The 15,566-nt window shown below is 36.0% G+C and overlaps 1 protein-coding gene across 9 annotated transcripts in view; it reads left to right on the top strand.

The window, feature by feature from the left end:
* LOC106095086 (heparan sulfate 2-O-sulfotransferase pipe-like) overlaps window positions 1-15,566 on the top strand; it is a 507,727-nt gene that overhangs the window by 346,098 nt on the left and 146,063 nt on the right. The window lies entirely within an intron of this gene.

Raw genomic sequence — 15,566 nt, 5'->3', positions numbered from 1 at the left:
TAAAATTGACGGAGTTATTAAAAAAACACTGAAAAAAACCAAGGCCAAATTTTCATATTTTAAAATTAAACAATTCATAACTCCTTAACAGTACACGATGGCATGGTACTTTATGCATAAGTTTTTTAGATCTTGTCAAGCTCTTTCTCTAGAGTCCTAAATCATGTAAATCGGTTGAGTAGATCAAAAGTTATGGCCCCCAGAAGCTTGGAGAAGTCAAAAGTGGTCAACTTTGACACCCTGTAGCTCACCCTGTATTAAAGATATGGACCAACAACAGCACTTTTCTGAAAGCCTATGTCCTCCTCTACAAATGTCTAGAACATTTTGTATGGCTAAAATCAACAGATAAAAAGTTGTAGACTTATTTCCAATTTTTTTGCCATTTGGCCCACTGTGCGATCTGACATTTAGATTGCGAAAGTAGTTTACAACAAATATAAGCTACTTAAGTTAGACTGTGCCGAAACTTATATACCCTCAAGCGTGGACCGCATTTGTCAGGTCTTTGCACGGTTTCTCTTTATTGCAAACAACTAAACGAACAAAATGTGTTAAATTCGGCCGGGCCGAATCTTGGGAACCCACCAACATGGATTGTTTTAAACATTTACACAAATGCACTTAGTAAAAATGGTGCATGTGTACTTTACATACATACTTTCTGCCAATTCAGTCAAAAATTGGAGTTTCTTGGGCCTTAGTAGACTAATCGGGGATCGGTTTACATGGGAGCTATATCAGAACGCAAATAATAATTCGTTTGGCATAAACGAAATTTTCGCCAAGTAAACTTCTTTTCTAAAAAACGTTGGACGTTCTTTACAATAAAACTGCATATTTTTTGCGTTAAATTTTTGCAAGAATTTGCGACAAATGACTGTGCCTCTCAATCTTGACAGTACCTCTCATTCTTGATATAAAGAAAATGTTCAGGGTTTCAACTAGTTTATAAATTAATGTAACGTCAAGGAAAGGAAAAGGATGCCGAGTTCAATTTAATATTGTAACATAATTCGAACTCAAACATTTTACTGATTATAAGCAGATCTCAGATGGTAATTCAAATTTTTTCAGAGTATATTTGGATTTTTTCGATGTTGTGATACACAATTAAATTAAAAGCATTTTTAATTTTCGGTTTTGTATTATAATCTACCGAATTCGTATTGTTGTTATTGTGTTGTTGTTTTCGCCCATTTAAATACCTACTTTGTAATGGGTATTTCTTTATCGCGTAAATGTTACCAATCAATGTACATATGTGCCTAAAATCCGCGGCTATTATTCGAGCAAATTTTGTTTGAACAGAAAAAAAGAACACAATTTGGTAAATGTTTGAAAAAGGCGGCAAAATATTAAAAATATATATATATATATAAATGGAAAAGTGTAACTGTTTATCAGTTGCATTGCTAGAAAGTTCTTCATCCGAAGACGAGGGTGCGATTTTTACTGCATTATTTGGTGGAAATACATACGGACTACATACGGACATATAAACATGTCCGATTGAAAATGCAAAAAGTGCAACACTAGGAGAGGGTTTGGGCGACATTTGCAAATGTTGCCCGTGCAACATTAGTGTATCATTTTTTTTTCAGAATCAAAATCATTAGAAATTCCTGTTGTGTTTTCTTGTACGATACCTGGCTGTCATTCGTGTGTTGCTCTAATAATTTTTGTCATTTGACATACCAGCATTTTTGTATAGAGCTCTTCAATATACTGACTGCTCTTTGGTCAGTCAAAACAATAAAGGAAAAAATGTTGTGTGTGTGAATGTGTCTATAACAGTGTCGAGCACACAATTGCAATTATTTGTAAGCCTATGGGGCTTGGGAATATTTTCTTGTGAACGTACAAAGTCTTGTACAATAGAGTGAGTATTTTTGCCAACCACTGGTCTATACGGTCAAATACTCACCCTTTCTCTCTAGTACAATAGACGCAAGATAATAATTATTGGTCCTGTACACAAATAATCGTTTGCGGCTATCGAAGCACATTTGCAATTAAAGAGTTTTTGGTTTTACAAAAAAAGGAAGGTCGTTTTACGGGAGACGAAGCTGCTAAAGGTTTTACATTAAACTATGTTAGTTACGTTCAATAATACTACGTTTATGGCTAACGTTTTATATCTTGAAGCGAAACGTTACATGGTTACAATGAAAGCAAAACATCGTGATAAAAGTATTGTGTTTGTCGTAAAATTTTCCCAACGCTTATTATTTTGCGTGATTTTAGCCAAATCAGACTACAATTGCGGGTCTCAGAGGCTCATGGTATTAAATCGGGTGATAGGTTTATATGGGAGCTAGATTAAATTATAGACCGATTTAGAACATACCTACCACGGTTTGCAATCCCCGAACATCTACACCAATAAGAAGTATTCGACATTAATAAGGAGGCCCCTTATCACTGAGCTAAAACTTTAATCGGACTGCATACAATGATATGAGAAAAGTAAAATTGGTAGAAGTAGTAATCGAATCGAAAATTGCAAATCGGTCAGACTTCTGCGAATTGAAAATATATGCACTGATTTCATTATTAAAATGAAATATTTTTTGTTTTAATTATTACACACAATACAATTGTATCATATCAAAAGATATATTACATCTTAGTGATCCTTCTGCATGTATTTTTCACATGAAATTAGATATATTTAACAACACTCCAAATACACCACTGTCGGTATATTTTGCGAATTTATTGCAAAACTCAGGAAAATTAACATCTGATAACATTTTCGTTCAAAATGTTGCAAAATATGCCAGTGAAATGTAAAAAAAAACGATTATTAGATTAAGAACATATTTTAACGTTTTTTCTATTCATACAAATGGTTTTCGGCCTTTGCAAGACCTTTTCTATTGAATTAAGCAAATTTTGTAACAGCTTCTAAAAATGCCCGTGCACCGAGTTTTGTCTATCAGCAGAGCAAAATAGATCTTTTGCTATGAATTTTATCATCAAACGATTCCAAAACCAAATAGGAACAAATATTAATAATGTAATCTAATTATTTTGTAGTTTTAAAAATTTTTTCTACAGCAAAAAAAAGTAATGGACACAAAAATGCGAGGGCTAGAACCCTTTGTATAACAATAAAATTAGCAAATTTTATTGAAAAAATTAAATTTTTAATATTCTGGAAGAGTGGCGTCATCTAAATAAAGATTTATAATTGTGAATTTTTTGGAATTTTTGATTGAATTTCAAGACAATCTTGATATTGTTATCCGTTTTTCATTTGTATATATAAAGAAAATACACGTGATGGCTTACCTTATTTGCTCCAATTTTTGCATAGAAATGCTTTTGTAATACAAAAGTGTTATGGATAAAGATTTTCTTAAGGGGTACGTAGGAAAAACTGTGGTGAAAATTGACCAGTCAAATTCCCTAAATGTTGACAAAATATCGAAAATATCCAAATTCAGGAAATCTGTAAGAGCTATAGGAAAGTTTTTCAAAAAAAACAAAAAATTTAGAAAAATCCATGAAATCTTTATTTGAGTCAATAGTACGGCCCATATAATTTAATGTTTGATGACTGTTTCATGCAAATGTTGAACATGACTAGTCCAACCAAATGGTCGATCCGCTTGGTCCAATTTTGGCATTCTCTTTCCAAAATTTCGGCCGGTATCTTACGAATTAATGCTTCAATGTTGTCTTCCAAAGCGTCAATTGAAGCGGGCTTGTCTGTATAGACATGAGCTTTAACATAGCCCCACAAAAAATAGTCTAAAGTTAACGCCTTTACGCGAGGTATAGGCGGCCAATTGACCGGTCCCGAACGTGAAATAAAATGTTCACCTAACACGCCTCGCAATAAGTCCATTGTTATGCTTGCTGTGTGGCAAGGTCTAGTTGAAACCACATGTTTCATGCAAATGTCAAGCTCTTACAATTTGGGCAAAAAAGGTTGGATATCATCTCACGGTAGCGCCCACCATTTACAGTTACGTTACGATTCGCATCATCTTTGGAGAAGTACGGTCCAATGATGCCACCAGCCCATAAACCGCACCAAACTGTGACTTTTTCGGCATGCATTGGTAGCTCTTGCAATGCTTCTGGCTGATCTTCACTCCAAAATCGACAGTTCTACTTATTGAGTTGCCCAAAAAGTAATTGTGGATTTTTTAAAAGAAAGTAAATGCATTTTTAATAAGACTTAGAATGAACTTTAATCAAATATACTTTTTTTACACTTTTTTTTCTAAAGCAAGCTAAAAGTAACAGCTGATAACTGACAGAAGAAAGAATGCAATTACAGAGTCACAAGCTGTGAAAAAATTTGTCAACGCCGACTATATGAAAAATCCGCAATTACTTTTTGGGCAACCAAAAATGAGCTTCGTCGTAAAATGGAAGAAGCGCGGGATGAACATTCTTAACAAAGGATGCATTTTGATAATAAAATTCAATAATTTGCAAGCGTTGTTTGTTTGTAAGACAATTCACGGTTAAATTATAGACCAAACTGGACAGTGAAACAAAACACAGTGTGTTTTGTGTGGCCAAAATGATAATTGCTAAAAAATCCCCCTTAATTATATCCACTTATTATATCCATTATCCATCAAAAACGATTTTTGGTCGAATTAGATAACGTTAGCAGAAGAATTTGGACATGTCATTTGAGCAGATTGTAGGTGTTTTTTTACAAAAATTGGTCAAAAGGTATTGTTTTTATATGCATCTGAAAACAACATTTTCTTAATGTTTTCAGTTTGTCTGCGTAGTATTTGACGGAAATAAATAGCATTTGAAACCAATTGTAGAAATTAATTGAACAGCCCAATCTTACTATAAAACTAGTGGTGATTTCGATTGTGCAAAAAAGTAAAGCATTATTTTAACACGTCCCAATGAAATCGAAACTTTGTGTTCGTTTGTACCAAAAAAATTTAACCTCACCACCGGGTGTAGTTTTCGTTTGAAATAGTGTGGCCTACAGAGAGTGCAAGAATCTTTAATTTCCTATACCGTGCTAAGTCTACGGTGTAAAATATCGCACTTTAAATCAGCTGCTACCATTTCAGAGGCACCTACACGAAAATAACGGTGTTCACTGATTGTTATAGAAGACAAAATTAGTTGAATGTTTGGAAAAAAGTGGCAAAATATTAAAAAGAAAAATATAAAAATGGAAGAAGTAAACGCGTTTTATTTAATTGGCGGCATATTAGATGCATTGCTAGAAAGTTCTTTATCCCAAGACGAGGATGTGATTACTATCGTATTATTTGGGCAAAATGACAACATATGGATACTGCACTTGTTGGGCCGACATTTGCAAAATGTCCCGTATAAGTGCAACATTAGTGTAATTTTTATTTGTCGGATCGAAATCGCCATTGGATATCTGCACAAAAATATCCAATGGACAAGCAATACAAGAAGCTGGAACCATTAGTGACTAAGATTTTCCACAAAAACATTTGCAATATTTTTATCCATTTCACCCTTACAGAAGGATTTTAAGAATTTTTTCGATTTCGAACCACAGTTCTCTGTACTCGGTTGACTCTGCTTATGAAGGGTTTTATCTTAATAATTCGGCCATGATATGCAGCTCTGCGCAACACACGACAAATAGTTTCTGCATTACAAGATTTTCTAAATGCCTTTCAATTTCTTGTTGTATTTTTGGGATTTCTCTTCAATTTAGGACAATGATGCAATGATTGCAATTTTTCTTTGGGAGTTATTTTTGTTATATAATCTTATTATTAAATCCTTAAGATCTTGAAAAAGTTCCTTTCCTCGCATGCCATTGTTGTTTCTTGCTTAAACAAAAAACAGGGATTATTTTTTTCTGTTTTGATCTTTTCTGATAACCCTAATTCATAGAAACAGAAAATTGCACCATAAACTTTACCAATAAATGGATCGTCACTTGTGGGATACATACTTTTTTATACCCTCGACCATAAGATTGGGGGTATTCTAATTTCGTCATTCTGACTGTAACTACTCGAAATATTCGTCTGAGACCTCATAAAGTATATATATTCTTGATCGTCGTGAAATTTTATGTCGATCCAGCCATGTCCGTCCGTCCGTCCGTCTGTCTGTCGAAAGCACGCTAACTTCCGAAGGAGTAAAGCTAGACGCTTGAAATTTTGCACAAATACTCCTTATTAGTGTAGGTCGGTTGGTATTGTAAATGTGCCATATCGGCCTATGTTTTGATATAGCTGCCATATAAACCGATCTTGGGTCTTGACTTCTTGTGCCTCTAGAGTGCGCAATTCTTATCCGATTGGGATGAAATTTTGCACGCCGTGTTTTGTTATGATATCCAACAACTGTGCCAAGTATGGTTCAAATCGGTTTATAACCTGATATAGCTGCCATATAAACCGATCTTGGGTCTTGACTTCTTGAGCCTCTAGAGTGCGCAATTCTTATCCGATTGGAATGAAATTTTGCACGACGTGTGTTGTTATTATATCCAACAACTGTGCCAAGTATGATTCAAATCGGTTCATAACCTGATATAGCTGCCATATACACCGATCCTGGGTCTTGACTTCTTGAGCCTCTATAGTGCGCAATTCTTATCCGATTGGAATGAAATTTTGCACGACGTGTTTTGTTACGATGTTCAACAACTGTGCCAAGTATGGTTGAAATCGGTCCATGACCTTATATAGCTGTCATATAAACCGATCTTGGGTCTTGACTTCTTGAGCCTCTAGAGGGCGCAATTCTTATCCAATTTGAATGAATTTTGGCACGTAGTATTTCGTTATGATATCCAACAACTGTGCCAAATATGGTTCAAATCGGTTCATTACCTGATATCGCTGTCATATAAACAGATCTGGGGACTTGACTTCTTGAGCTTCTAGGAGGCTCAACTATCCGATTTGGCTGAAATTTCGCAAGACGTTTTTTTATTGTTACTTTCAACAACTATGTCAAATAAAGTACAAGTCGGTTCATAACCTGATATAGCTGCCATATAAACCGATCTGGGATCTTGACTTCTTGAGCCTGTAGAGGTCGCAATTATTATCCGATTTGCCAGAAATTTTGTACGACGGATTCTCTCATGACCGTCAACATACGTGTTTATTATGGTCTGAATCGGTCTATAGGCCGATACAGCTCCCATATAAATCGATCTCTCTATTTTACTTCTTGAGCCCACAAAGGGCGCAATTCTTATTTGAATTGGCTGACATTTTTCACAGGTCTCCAACATATAATTTAATTGTGGTCCAAACCGGAACATATCTTGATATTGCCTAAGAAGAGATGCCGGGAAAAGAACTCGACAAATGCAATCCATGGTGAAGGGTATATAAGATTCGGCCCGGCCGAACTTAGCACGCTTTTAGTTGTTAATTATAATATTGGCATATGCCAAGAAAGTTAGCGGGATCACATTAAAAGGTTGTGTTAATTGTTCTTGTAAGAATAATCGTAGCAGGGTTACCAAGTATCATAAAAAAGAGGTTTGGTGGAAGCAAAGGCTGTAAAAATATGATATTCGCATTAAATATATAGTGCGTACTTACTTTTGTGAGCCAGTGTATATACTATAACACAGGTAAAACATGTCCGATCATGCCCAAATTGTAATATTTGACTCTTACCTATACATTTGAAGTCGATAGCTCAACTAAAACTATTTTTGTAGCACTTTGCCATACAAATGGTACCAGTGTACATCGGTATGGAAGTGGCTCTGCTAATGCCCACACTGTAGAGGCTACTGGCCTAAAATGATAGATATTAAATAAAAACAAGTGAAAGCGTTCGGCCGGGCCGAATCTTATATACCCTCCACCATAGATCGCATTTGTCGAGTTCTTTTTCCGTCATCTCTTCTTAGGCAAAAAAGGTATATAAGAAAAGATTTTCTCTGTTTTAGAGCGATATCAAGATATGGTCCGGTTTGGGCCACAATTTAGATATATGTTGGAGACCTGTGTAAAATGTCAGCCAATTCGAATAAGAATTGCGCTCTTTGGGGGCTCAAGAAGTAAAACAGAGAGATCGATTTATACGGGAGCTTTATCGGTCTATAGACCGATTCAGACCATAATAAACACATATGTTGATAATCGGATAATAATTGCGACCTCTAGAGGCTCAAGAAGTCAAGATCCCAGATCGGTTTATATGGTAGCTATATCAGGTTATGAACCGATTTGAACCTTAATTAACACAGTTGTTGAAAGTAAGAATGAAATACGTCTTGCAAAATTTCAGCCAAATCGGATAGGAATTGCGCCCTCTAGAAGCTCAAGAAGTCAAGTCCCCACATCAGTTTATATGACTGCTATATCAGATTATCTACCGATTTGAACCATACATGACACAGTTGTTGGATATTATAACAAAATACTACGTGCAAAATTTCATTCCAATCGGATGAGAATTGCGCACTCTAGAGGCTCAAGAAGTCAAGACCCAAGATCGGTTTATATGGCAGCTATATCAAAACATAAACCGATATGGCCCATTTACAATTCCAACCGACCGACATTAATAAGAAGTATTTGTACAAAATTTCAAGGGGCTAGCTTTACTCCTTCAGAAGTTAGCGTGCTTTCGACAGACAGACGGACGGACATACCGACGGACGGACAGACGGAGGGACATGGCTTGATCGATATAAAATGTCGCGATGATCAAGAATATAAATACTTTATGGGGTCTCAAACGAATATTTCGGGTAGTTACAAACAGAATGACGAAATTAGTATACCCCCCATCCTATGGTGGTGGGTATAAGAACCGTATGGAATGTAAACAGTCACTGAGACACACATCTCCATTTGCCTATTGGTCAATATCTCATTCAAAAACTTCCTGAAATCTGGCTGTGCCATTTTTGTTTACTTGGTACACCTATGTATTTGTGCAATGTATGAAAAAGTATTGTCCCTTCCTACTTTCCACTTCTGCGAGGGAACTCATTTGTTGGTCTTTTCTGATATTGTGCCGATTTCCATTTGTCGTGTGTAGTAATGTAAAAGAGCAGAAACAGTGCAGAAGTATTTTAAACAGGAATACCTACTTGATTCTTTCTACGCATGTGCGCTGTGTATTGTAACGAAGACCCTTTTCACTATGTCATAGTAAACATGTGCGCTGCCTGTTCCCAAAATTCTTTTACAAACACGCTGTTGTTGATTTTGTTGTATACAACATCAACGGCGAAAATCATATGGGGGATCCAGATCGTGAGAAGAGGCTATGAATGAAAGGAAGTAAGAAGAAGGTCAGTATAGCTATTGGTATCATAACGGGACACACAGAACTACTAGCTCAATTATGTAAAATCGGTGCGGCAAGTAATAGCATGTGTAAGGCTTGTGGGGAAGATGATGAGACGTTGAAGCTTTTCCTTTGTCATTGCCCGACTTTCCCGTCTAACAGATACCGGCACTTAGGTGGGGACACAATACCAGGCATGAACCAACTTAGGGGCGTGGCATAGGAAACAATTAAGGATTTTGTAAGTAGCACGGAACTCCCAACTTAGTTTTTTTCGAGGTTACTTTTTAGTATTTAGAGCGCACAACAAGCCGATTACTGGTTTAGGTGTATGTCTATAGTGACATGGAGCAAGATTTGTAATCGCAAAAGTAAAGATTTGTAATCGCAAACTTCCGTAGAAATCGGAAAAGTCGGGATATTCTTTATGGGTCCGTAAATCAATTTTTCAAGGTGTTTAAAACTGGAATAGTTTAACCCTCATTCTATGGTGGTGGATATAAAAAGGGTAATAGGAAGTCACAAGAAATCCCTAGGAATTTTTTATACATTTGGATGACAAATACTCTCTGAAGAAGCCCCAGAAGGTGTAGGTGCTCTGATTCGGCTATACTGAAAACATGTGATGGAGGTCAATACAGAAGTTTTCGTGCAAGCTTTCAAAAAAACCATATGAGAATATCACTATCTAGAGGCTCATAAAATCGGGCAATCGGTTTATATGGGACCTATAACAACTAATGAACCGGACACTACTTGGCAAAGATTTTGGAAGTCAAAGAAGAAGTTATCGCACAAAATTTCAGTCAAATCAGATAAAAAGATCATAAAAAGTATGATTAGAAGATCAGTTTATATTCAAGCTATATTTATATTAATTTAGGTCGGCGAGCATTTGAAGGACGGCATTCGGACTAGATCGATTGAAAATGTCATGAAGATCAATAATAATTATATACACTTTATGGGGCCTTAGATCAATATTTGGGGATGTTACAAACGGAATGACGAAATAATTAGACCCTCCCTATACCTATGGTGGAGGGTGTAAAAAATAATCGAAAATGTATCATCATGAAAATACATTTGACTATTACACATGACTGTGGCGTCGAAAATGTATAATTCCATGCGTTGTTAATGGAATGGCAAATTTAATATGCTCCCAAACTTCGACGGTGAGCAAAAACTCTTCAAAATTTCCAAATAGTCTGTGAACAACTTTACCTTTACAAGGTATCTTCCTATTTGAAGCGTTAATCCAATATAATGTCCACCTCCTTTTAACGTAACGCTTGATACTTTGAAAGTTTATTAATTCAGGTGCGTTTTACTTTTTCTTTTTTATCGTTTTACTTATTAAAACATCATAATTGACATTTTCCTCCTCCTTTACTTCCATTAAAATCTTAAATGAAAAAACCATATTAATAATATTTCAAGGAAACAAGGGACGACAACCTCGTGTTTTCTTTTACTGTCTACTGAAAATAACCACAAAAATTATGTTTAATCGTAAATTTTTGATAGTGTCAAGAGACCATAAAAACTGAGTAAATCTCATTATTGAGGCTATGAGGAAGGAGGAAAAATATATAGTATTTAATGTATATTTTTGAGTGATATAAAATATGCAATGCTACACTTTTTGGCCGCCAATTTTTGGCTTATTTTGTGTATGTAAAGTGCACTTGTAGTCTTCAACACCCACACCGGTAGGTCGATTTATAAATAAAGTTCTCATACTTGCCTCTCTAGCTCAATTTTAATTCTATTCGGCCAAAGTTTGCTTTGTAATCTACACTGAAAATGTGTAATACCTACTTTACATATAAACATTTCACTACATGAAACAACTTCAATAAATGCTAGCAACTCTTGTAAATATTTCAGCGTTAAGAGCGCTTTTCTTTTTGTAGCTCTATTACATGCCGTTTGGCATCGGCTATAGAAAGCCCCTTTTTTGATCACACACAAGTCACGGTGATATTTGAAGTGATTGGTCTTGTATGTTGATCAGTATTGTCGAATTTAAGTCAACTACATTGTGTTACCCTTTTGTGTATAACGAAAAAGTTCCTGCCATCATCTAAAAACCATCACAACTTTAAGGCACAACAATTAACGACACAATCACATTAATGAAGACACCCACAGGTCACCACCACACAGCCTGGCTGGCTGTCCCTCATTGTACCGCATAAATCGTAAAAACGGCATTGTTCCATCATCCTTCAGAAACCATCACGCATTTGCTATATTTTTATTATGATACTTTGGTAATGGCCGTAAATGAAAACAACTTTCAGTTTCAATACGAAGCTAAAAGTGAAAGGATCGTCCAAGATTTTTCGTTTTCTTTAATGTGCGATTTCTGTACCAATAGCTGGTCAAACGAAAAGAGGAAGCATTTTTTATAGTAAAATTTTACCTTCATGTTGTGCAGTCCTAAATCATTTAGGAAAGTTAAAATGAATTTGAAAATGAATTTGTTGTGATGAATTTGAATCACTTCTCCCTATTTAAACTTTTAACAGAATCCTTGTCCTTCGACTGAATTGATATTTAAGCAAATATAACTTGTGTTCCGCACTTTCTACGGTTAGGGAAATTAACCACCATGTTTTTGTTGGCATATGAACAGTTAAGGACAGAAGTGTAAAAAGGGGGAGTATTGCTTATTGATTTTTGTTTGATATTTCTGGGCGCCAGCTAACGTGAAGGAAATTAGCCAGAAGCTGATGATTCGGGGAAAAAAACTAAAATTTTCGTTAGTGCATTGACCAGTCGATTAGTCATCTGGTACACTCGGGTTTGGAACGTCTTGTATTCCTGGTGAACATCCTAATGTCGGGTATAAAAGGCGGATATCAACAGAACACGCGCCGTGAAAGTAACATACTCTACTTTCATCAATCAACACCATGGCTATCCTTTGAAAATGATAACTTTGAAGTTGTACCACCTCAAAGTTTCCAAGCAATTGAATGCGTCTTTTAACATTTCCAACACCTGTTTAGACCATTACAATGCCTTTTTCTGCCCAGAACATCAATAGCGTCTGGTTGGCTACTAGGAACTAGTCTGTTGATGCTACACATTCGAAATGGCGCTAGCAAATTCTGGAAGTATTTAGTCTACAATGCTCCTCTTATTCTCAAGCTCTAAAAAATAGTCTTATGGTCCAATGAATGACAGAGATTGCTGTCATCAGCAAACGAGAATATTGGATTCGTACCTCAGCCTTGGAGTTATATTTGATGGAGTCTGTCACGGTCCACTTCTTTCGAAGCTAGTGGCTTTTGGTGTCGGTAAAAATATTTTCGATTTATATCGAACCTTCTTAATGGTTATGCCATACAAGTTTTTGTAACCAGATCCTGATGCTATGATTATAAATTGAGCCCAAGTGGTCTATAGGGTTATGCATCGAATATCCATCTCCGACCCTACATAGTCATATTCTTGATTGTTGTAAAATTCTAAGATGATCTAGCCATGTCCGTCTGTCTGTGGAAATCACGCTACAGTCTTTAAAAATTAAGATATTAAACTGAAACTTCGCACAGTTAACTTGAAAACTATAACTTTATAACTAAGGAGTGCTTTTTTAAGAGCTATAGGAAAGTTAAAAAAAAACATTAAATTCAGAAAAATTCATAAAATCTTCATTTGAATCGATAGTACCGTCCTTATAATTTAATCCTTGAAGATTATTTCATGCAAATGTTGGCCGTTACTGCGCCTCAAATGGTCCATCCGCTTAGTCCAATTCTGACATACTCTTTCCAACATTTCGGCCCGTATTTCACGAATAAATGCTTCAATGTTGTCTTCCTATGCGTCTATTGAAGCGGGCTTGTCTGTATAGTCTAAAGGCGTTAAATCGCTCGATCTAGGCGACCAAATGTTGACCCAACTCGTCTCTCAATAAGTCCATTGATACGCGTGCTGTGTGGCATGTGGCACCGTCTTGTTGAAACCACATGTCATACAAGTCAAGTTCTTGCATTTTGGGCAAAAAAAGTTGGATATCATCTCACGGTAGCGTTCACCTTTCGCAGTTACGTTACGATTCGCTTCATCATTAAAGAAGTAAGGTCCAATGATGCCACCAGCCCATAAACCGCATCAAACTGTGACGTTTTCGGGATGCATTGGTAGCTCTTGCAATGCTTCTGGCTGATCTTCACTCCAAAATCGACAATTCTGCTTATTTACGTACCTATTGAGCCAAAAATGAGCTTCGTCTCTTCGTAACAGAGCACGCATTTTCATAATAATTTTCATAATAAAATAATTTGCAAGCGATGTTCGTTTGTAAGGCGATTCGTGGTTAAATTATAGACCAAACTGAAGATGTTTGATAGCGAAACAAAACACGAAACGTGAGTGGGCTGTTTAAAACAGTGTCGCCAAAACGATAATAGATAAAGAAAATCACCCTTTATAACTTGATACAGCTTTCATATAGACCGATCTCCATATTAAAAATCTAAGCCCCATGAACATCGCATTTATTGCCCGATTTCACTGACAACTCATCCCAGTGAGTTGTCTTGGGACCTTCGACATCCGTATCGAATATGGACCATATCGGGCAATATCTCGATATAGCCCTTTAACTGACCTCCCGATTTAAGGTCCAAGGCCAATAGCAGTACCATTTATTACCTTATTTCGCAAAAATTTGGCAGAGCGGACAATATCTTGATATAACCCCAATATAAACCGATATCCCGATTAAAGCTCTAAGGCCCATATAATTCGCATTTATTACACGATTTCGCTGAAATTTGGAACAGTGGATTGTTTCAGGACTCCCGACATCCGTATCGAATATGCTCCAAATCGTACTATGACTTGATATAGCTCACATGTAGATCGATCTACCAATTTAGGGTTTAAGGCTCAAAGAAGTTGCATGTAAAACCCGATTTCGCTGAAATTTGGTACTGTGAGCTGTATTGGAGTCTTCGTCGTCAGTGCAGAGTATGGTGCAGATCGAACCTTATTTGGGTATGGCTGCCATATATACCGATTATGTTATTTCACTAAAGTTTAGCAATTTCCGGCTATTGACAATCCCGGGAAAACGTGAAAAAATATTTTTCAACTCCCGGATTCCTGGGAATTTTCGTTCTTATATTTCCCCAAATATAAAAACTCAGTTGAAAGTTGAAAATAATCGTGTTTACATTTTATTTAACAAAGATTTTTGAGCTCAAAAATTTAATTATCTAAAATTACACTGGAATTTTCAGCGATTATTTTCAGGCTTTCATATTCAGACGAAGATTGTGCAAAAAACAATAAATGACCACTAAATTTAAATAAATATGCATTTTTCACTTTTCCTAAACATACATAAACTGTAAAATAGTGGTTGAAATATGGCTTACTAAACTGAAATACAAAAAGTTAAGGTCGCATAATAAAGGAATATCCATTATTGACAATTTTGAGCTTTTTTCGGAGTTCTTACATTGAGAGCTGAAGCTGATCACAGAAGCAAAAGCTGTTTTCTTTATTTTCGAATCTATTGTCCATTCCTACTGTACAGCACAAGGAATGATTAATTCATAACTCTGTTCGTGACATTCGACTGTTGAAAGGACGCTACCCTTCGAATGAATAAATAATTCACTCCAAAAATTTTTCTTCTTGACTTTGGTCGATCAAAAACCTGCCACATTTCATCATTGATTACAATACCTAAAAGACTATGTCAGCAATATCTCAATTAGTGTAGTTTAACTTTACACTTCCACTATTTTGTTTTACTTCATGCGTTTGAGGATAAACGTCAAAAGAGTCGATTTGGGCTTTTGCGACATTTGAACACAATTATTATCTGTTCTTGAAGAATATAGGAATTTTGTCCACCTTTTTAAAATTATATAAGAAAAATCTTTTTATATTTCTTAAAATAATGTTCATTCCTGTATTCGGGATTTCCCTTTGCAAAACCCAATTTTTCTGAAATTTCGTACGGAGAGTTCAATAGACCCCTTCCCGAACACGGTGCTGATTGGATAAAACTGCATATACATCGATCACCCGATTTACTGCCTTTCACCCATGAATGGTGTGATTTTTGCCCGATTTCGCTGAATTTTGGAAAAGTAAGCAACGTTAGACCTCGACGTCTGCGCTGTGTTTGGCCTAGATCGGACCATATTTAGCTATAGCTGCTACTGGCTTATGCATTTTAGCCGTCGTTGTTGTTGAAATATGGTTAATATATTTATATGCCTGAGGTGGTTAGTATTCAAAGTTTGGCCCGGGTAAACTTAATGCTTTTTACT

The sequence above is a fragment of the Stomoxys calcitrans genome, chromosome 1 (assembly GCF_963082655.1).
Source record: "Stomoxys calcitrans chromosome 1, idStoCalc2.1, whole genome shotgun sequence".
Lineage (NCBI taxonomy): Eukaryota > Metazoa > Arthropoda > Insecta > Diptera > Muscidae > Stomoxys > Stomoxys calcitrans.
The sequence above is the reverse complement of the archived record's forward strand: the minus strand, read 5'-3'. Positions and strand labels throughout refer to the sequence as shown.